At 29.3% G+C, this 7963-nt stretch overlaps 1 pseudogene; it reads left to right on the plus strand.

Annotated features, from left to right (window-relative positions):
- The first annotated feature begins 2185 nt into the window (after positions 1-2185).
- LOC111743949 lies at positions 2186-2304 on the plus strand (annotated as a pseudogene).
- Positions 2305-7963: the final 5659 nt, after the last annotated feature.

A 7963-nucleotide genomic window follows, 5' to 3' on the forward strand; every position in this document is an offset into this window, starting at 1 on the left:
TAACATATATCTTTATAGAGATGCAAATGTTTAAATATCAAAAACTAGTCTTAAGAAATCTGGATCACAAACATCCTCCTCCATATTCTCAGCTGCTCGTTGGACAGTAGTGAGTATTTTATAAACTAAATGGTATTGGATCTGCATTTCTGAGCTCAGATCTTAATTTAGTCATGATAATGAGAGATAATTTAAGATTAAAAAGGAGTAACAAGTATCAAGCCTTAGAGGATAAAATAAAGGAGATTAGTTCAGAGAAGTCGATAACATAGCTAACAGCAGACTGTTTTGTTTATTTATTTCTCTTGCGTAAGGATCTATATTAGCAACAGGGCTACAAAATAACAAAAATGCCACTAAAATTGAGATACTGTGAGAATTTGGTAAAATATAGACAGTGAACCAGATAAAGTTTGTGCTTAGAAATAACCTAAGTAAAAAAAAAAACAGAGAAGTTGATAGTAAAAAAAATACAGATAAAAAAATACTTCAGATGATTTTTACAATTTGATAATTTCCTTTTTGATTTCCAGGGAGTTCCCTGCACGTTCATTTAAAATGGCACACTGCAAAAACCTCTCAACCGCATTTTTCCCACCAGCTTTCGGTGCAATTCTGTTTCGTATTACTTCTCCAAATAATTGTCTGTATTTTCTACTTCAATTTTATTTCTCCATTCTTTCTTAAACTTATTTCATTCAAGCTTTCAGTCCTAACCATTTCACAAAAACATTATCATCCAATTCACAAATAATAGCCACGTAGCTGAAACAATGGTCTACTATCTTTCCTCATTTTATTTGACCTGTTAGTTGTGTTTGATATAAGTTGATCCCTCTTTCTTAGGTGCACTTTCTTTATTTGGCTTCCAGGACAGCAATCTTGTATTTATTGTCCATTTTCACTGTGATTTCTCAATTTCCTTTGCTCTTCACTTCACTTTCTAAAGTCTGTTAATATTGGAGTGTCTCAGGGCTCACTTGGAGGTACTGTTTTCTTCACTAACTACACTCATTCACTGATATAAATGTAGCTTGGTGACTTTTTATAATATTCATATGTATGAAATAACTCTTAAATTTATATCTCCATCCAAGCCCTCTGCATGCAACTCCGGATATATGTGTCTAAATGTCTACCCTAAGTCTCCATTTAAATGTCTAAGAGATGTCTCAAACTTACCATGTCCAAAAACAATCTCATCATCTCTCAAACTTAACTGCATTTACATTTTTTCTATCTCAGTAAATGGCATCTCCATCCTTCAAGCTGGCCCTCTTAAAACCTTGATTTCATCTTTGTACCCTTTCTTGTATGACCCCCAGATACTCCATTAGGAAATTAGATTGCTTCCCTCTAAATAGCTTCAAAATCAATCACTTTTTTTTTTTTTTTTTTACTCAGCTGACTCTGGCTTGAACCACATCACCTCTTACTTCCATTGTAATCATCCTGATCGAGCCATCATTATCTTTCACTTAGACTATTGCAATAGCTTCCCAACTTGTGTCTTTGTTCCAGTACTGGTTGCTTACAATTACTCTCAACATAGGTGACAGTGAGACTTTTGAAACATATGTTAGGCTATATCACCCATCTACACAAAGCATTTCAATCACATCATATTTAATACCATGTAAAAAACAAAGTCCTTGCAATGACCAACATGGCCCTCCAGAATTCTGGTCTCTGATTCTATACTGACTGCTGTCCTCTTTGCTGGATCTATTTCAGGTACACTGTCATCATTGATGTTTCTTGAACATACCAGGCATACTACACATTAAGGGTCTTCCCACTGACTTTCCCTTTTCACTAGAATGCTTTCACCTTTAGATATTTATGTGGCTAACTTTCTCACATCCTTTAAGACCTTACTTAATGGACTTCTTAACTAGTCTCCTCTGACCTTCCTGATTATAATTTCAACCATTGCCACAGCTTCACAGTTCTCTTGATCCTTCAATCTCTTATTTCTTTCCATACTACTCATTAATTTTTACATGTGTGATTTAATTATGTTCATTCCCTGTCTCCCTCTGATAGTACATAAATTCCATGATAAAAGAGATTTCCATATTTTTTTTTCTCTGTTGTACTACGGGCCCCACATGAGACACACAGGGAGTATTTGTTGTATAAGTAAATCAAAAAGACAAATGGCGAGATTTAAAAAAATGAGTTAGTCTATGGCTATGCTAACCTGAACAAGCCCGCTCTCATCTGATCTAGGAAGCTAAGCAGGGTTGGGCCTGGTTAGTACTTGGATGGGAGACCACCTAGGAAGACCAGGTGCTGTAGGCGGAAAAAATAAAAAAATAAGATATTGTAAGCTGACAACGTCCTTGCAATCTGTGAGGTCAACAAAGGGTTGCCTAGCCTAAAAAATAAAAAAAATTAAATTAAATTAAAAGAAAGAAAAGTTAAAAGTTAGGAAACATAAAGGATTGACTGAGAAGGTACAAATTATATTTAAATAGAGTTCCAGAAGTAGACTTAAGAAATAATGTAAGAGGAAAAAAATTCAGAAAAATAAGATTAATTTACTCATAATTAAAAAAATAAGATACACAATTTCATAGTGAAGTGGACACTAATCACTGGCTTATAAACAGCAATGAAACATAAATGGATTTTTTTTGTTTCTAAAATTCAATATCTTTTGGCCATTTTTGAGATATATAATGGTTTGTTCTAAAAAATGTGCTGAGATAAAACATATTTTCTCATGAGAAATGATCATAAATTTTCTCAAGGGAAAGTAATTTAAATTTTTTTATATCAAATATATACTAATTTATAATCCGATTCAATTCCAGAAAAGCTCATTTTCATAAAAAAATTTTATATAAAAGGTAAGTTGAATGAAGTAAAGCATATAATTGAATTAAGCTAACAATTTTGTCTCGAGAAACTATAAAATGTATTAAATATTAATAATTAGTATTTTATTTATTTATTATAAATATTCTTAAATGGTGTCCTGCTTAAAAGTAATTAGAAACTAAATATTATGTTAATATTGAATGATTATTTTTTATTAAATTTGTAGAACTCTTTTATTTGCTAATTGGAATTTATTTTCTCTGACTATTCTATAATTACAACTTATGCTTATGCTGGCTATACTATACATACTAATCAACCATATTACTTATATGTATTTTATCTACCATGCTATTGATAACTAGCATTTGTATTTCAAAAATATTTTATGAAGTAGTTAATTTTTAAAACAATCAATAAGATATATCGAGAAAGAATTGGGGCATTATACAGATGAGAAAACTAAAGTCAGGAAGGTAAGAAGTTTTTGAAGTTGATGTAGCTAGTACATTGCGATATCATTAGATCAAGACTAACCCTCATGTCTTCTGTACCTAGATTCATTCATATATTTTGACAAATTTATTGCACATATTTTATTATCTAACATAATTAGAGAATAACAAGTTAATCAAATACAAATATATTTTTCTCAATATAATACAATTATTTGTTGGTTAATATTTTATCATTTCAGCCAAAGTACTATTTTGCTGGAGTGAAGAGTAATTGTGAACAATAGAGCTTCAGATAAGTGAAAGTTAAGATTCTACCAGTTTTGTAATATTATATTTTATATTAAAAGCAATAATTCATACATTGCAATGTAAAGTAAATAATATACAAATTGGAACTATGTATCTAAAAGGAATCTAATATCATTTAGAGATTTATGCTAGTTCTACTGCAATAATTTTAGTACTTTTAGTGATAACTACTTGATATATTAATTACTTCTTAAAAACCAAGAGTATTATGTCCTATGGTTCTTGCTTCTTAATAATTAAAAAAAAAAAATGACGTTAAAAGATCTTCAGAGTACATATAGCTATTGCATTGACAGAAGAAAGCTAAAAAAAAAAAAAAAAACAATGGGTAGATCAAAAGAGTCATTGCCCACTCTAAAATTACAGATGCATAGGTTTTGATTCAGACTTAATAAGTTTGAATATTTAAAGATGTACCCTTAGAATTTAAATGTTTAACAAGCTTCTCATGTGATTCTTATATAGGCAGACTAGCCTCTTTGTAACGCTAATATTTGGAGATGTTGACCTATTAGTGTCCTTATTCCAATTTTAAAATAAATGTAGAATTAAGAGGCCTTCATTTCAATATAATTTATACTATGCATACTTTAAAAATTATTCATTACTTAACTAAATCTCTGTGCTACATAATACAGGAGAAATTCATTCAAAATAGGTTTGATATTGTCAGTAGCTTAAAATATTGATAAAAAGGCAGGCATTAGCCTAATTATGAACTGGTAATAAAACAATATAAAAATATATCTAATTGATTATAGGTTTTTAAATGCTAAGTTGGGATGGAGTAAGTCACTTAGACACATAGATGATATGGGGACTCAGTTTTTCTGGATTGCCATAATAAAATACTATAGACTGAATGGCTTAAACAATAATATTTTTTATCACTTTTCTGGAAGATAGGAAGTCCACACTCAAGGCACATATAAAACAAATATAAAAATGTATGTATAAAACAAATAATATAATAAAAACACAAAGTAAATTATTATAATATGTCAATAAGCCTTCATTATTATTATATTATTATTAAAAATTCATTTGGAGCAAGTCTCTATAAGATAACACAAGATAATCTGCTCAGAACATTATTTCCAAGTTCATCCCATCCTTTTATCTAAAGGTTATTCCTCTCTCTTATGGGATATTTGGCTCCCAATAGTGGTGTTGTTTGTTTTTAAAAAATAATTTTTATCATTAAATTTTGGTTTTGGGGCCCAACATTTTTAGTCTTTGTCTTGCCACAGTGAACCATTGTGTATTTGGAACAATCTTCCTGACCTATTCTAAGCTTGTATAATCCTATGAGATAACTTTTAAAATCCTCTTTGGTCAGGTCAGAATATTTAAGAGTAATACTAACCTGACTTGATGCAGTGATAGAACCTAAATTACTTAAGAAAGTGAGAGGATAGCAGGTATTTATATGCTCTCCATAAATAATAATTTTCTTAGTGAGAATTCTGATGAGATTCAAGCAACATTCTAAGGTTATGTTCTTTAGTGAGATTCTAGAGTGTTTATATTTTACTATTTTGATTAATAACAGATCCAATCTCATTGCAAAAGATATGAACAAGTATAAGGACAGACATCTTTGTGTGTAATTTGAAGAGGCATATTGATATTTTTAACCAAAATAGAAAGTTAATACCTCAAAGCAAATTGATAATAATTTTTAAATTGATACATTTTCTGCAATATGGTTTATGGTACTCTATTATATTTTACTATTTCTGCAAGTATAATATGGAGAAAGACATTCTTTTCATTGAAATATATAAATAAATGTAATTAATATATATCAATAATGTAACACTAAAATCAGTCAATATATATTTAAAATTAAGTTCTCCTGCCCCCAATGCTCTATAACTGTTGTAGGTCATTGTTTTGAGACTTTCAACATACATGAGAATACATATTTTTCTATGGAAGGTCCCTGGTTAATTAAAATATTTTAAAATTTACTACTCACTTTGGATACATTTTTTTTTTCTCAACACCATTTTGGATTTACTTTTCTCTCCATTACATTATTTCTTCTCTCTCTCTCTCTCTCTCTCTCTCTCTCTCTCTCTCTCTCTTTCTCTCTCTGTCTCTCTGTTCTTTTCTTTAGTAGCCAAAGTTTAAGTCTCCTGTGAGAACTCCATTCTCAATCTGTAACCAAATCTCTAATCTCTACACCAAAGTGAAATTTTAGTGATTCAAAATAACTAAAAGTTACAAACAAATCTATGGTAAAATAATAAATTGTTTTCCCACAATTCTATTTTAAAAATGTGGAATAAATTCTGAGAAAGATGACTGTTCATTTACCAGGTGTTCTCTAATTTTATCTATTTTCCATCTAGCCTGTTTATCTTTTTCAAGTGTTTATTTTATTATAACTATTTCATAGGTGAGTTAACATGTGTACAAAATTCAAAACTATGAATGGCACTCAATAGACATTTCTTGTTTTTTTAAATATCTTTATAAATTGAGAGCTTTATACTTTTTTATAACATATTAATTTGTTGACATTTCTTAAATGTGTTCTCCGTGCACACCGGTGGCTCAAATACCAGAGACTCAATAAAATACAAAATACATCTTTCCCTTAAAAAAGCTTAGAGTCATATACTCAAACCTAGAAACTAAATAAATACCAAAATAGAAGACAGCATTCCTATGTGAAATATAAAATCCATTTAAGAAAATAACTAAGTCAAAGTTGTCTAAGAATTAACAGTAGAAATTTTCTTCAATCAATAATAATTTCATATGAAAAACTACAGTTTTTCATGGAAATTGTTTAAATATATTTTTTTAAAGACTGCTCTGTCAAACATATTATGTATTCTTCAGCACATTTCTTTTTCTTATCCAAAAGAACTTCAAATGCTTCAGTTTCTAATGATCCCAATTCTGGGATCATTAATGTGCATAGAGGACACATGTCTTCTTGGGCATCCAAAAAATTTTTTTAGATTTAGATTTATGTTTTGTTTCTCCTGTCTTACACAATATATACTGTCATTACATAGTGCTACTGAAATAATAAGGAAGCAACTCTCTACCTGTGCAAATGTCTTCTTTCTCTTACCTATATCTTTCAGATAGTATTATATCTACTTTTCTATTGATATCTGGGGATTTATTCCCTTATTCCACTGTGAATTGATTGGAGAATAAATCCCTGCAATATATTTCCTTTCCATGACTTTGTTATATATCCATATTTCAGACCAGATGTGTCTGTCGTATTTTTAGTACTTCACAAGTTACAGATAATCCAATCAGACAAACCAACATAATTTATTTCTTACTCTTCTAAAAATACATAGGCTTGAAAAGTGTTTTTGAAAACTTAACAATAGTTAACATGTATCTTTAATTCTGAAGACAATTTTTCTTAGTAAAATTTATAGAGAAAAACAAGAGCAAAACTTGAAAAAAATATTGTTGTTACCACTGATATTCATAACCCACAATATGATTCAGAAAAAACATTTGTTAAAATAAATGAGTTGTTAGAATATTTATTATAAAGATTGAGAATGTAGGATTAAGCATTCAATAGTTTATATGATTTTTTTTGTGATTTCCTCTGTATAGTATTTATCTGTATATTTTCAATTCCTAGCACATCTGACAAAAAGTTGTTTTAAAATATTCTTTTATTAATTCAATCATGTAACACATTAATTATTGTTAAGACACTTAAGTCATACATTAAAATATCTGCAACATTATTTTTTATATGATTGTAATTATTTAGCTACATTTCTTTTTAGAAAAAGCAAACAATACTTAGAGTAAAAATTAAAGGAATCATTTCGTTTTGACAGTAATATGATCAATGCGAAAGGAGTTATGTTACATTGATGCAGTTATGTTGGGCTTAGTTATACATTGCATGTAATTAAGACACAGGACTGTGTTTGAGATGAAGTAGGAATTATTGAATGCCTCAGTCACTTAAAAATCACCTCAAAGAAGAGTTATTGGCCCATAGTAGATACAAAAGTGATTAACTTTGGATTTACTTGTTACATGAAATTGTTTCAAGTTTGAACATTCATGTAATGGTCAAAAAGTGACTCAGGAAACATATTCTTAGATAGGTATTCTTCATAAATGGTTGCCATCTTGCATGTGAAATGTCTCCTTAGGGAGAAAAAAAGTAGAAAATATAAAAAGTAATTTTTAGTAGTAACAAATTTAGATGATTCAAACAAAAATTTTAGATGGTTATGATTATGGATCATTTTAATTGACTTGCAGTCTTTTATCAAAAATTTATGAATATGTTATATATTTAGTGATCACAAACGTATGAAAGGACTCTAGCTAAGCTTATTACTGCATCATCAAGTGGCCAC

The sequence above is a fragment of the Pteropus vampyrus genome, unplaced genomic scaffold, assembly GCF_000151845.1.
Source record: "Pteropus vampyrus isolate Shadow unplaced genomic scaffold, Pvam_2.0 Scaffold5, whole genome shotgun sequence".
NCBI lineage: Eukaryota > Metazoa > Chordata > Mammalia > Chiroptera > Pteropodidae > Pteropus > Pteropus vampyrus.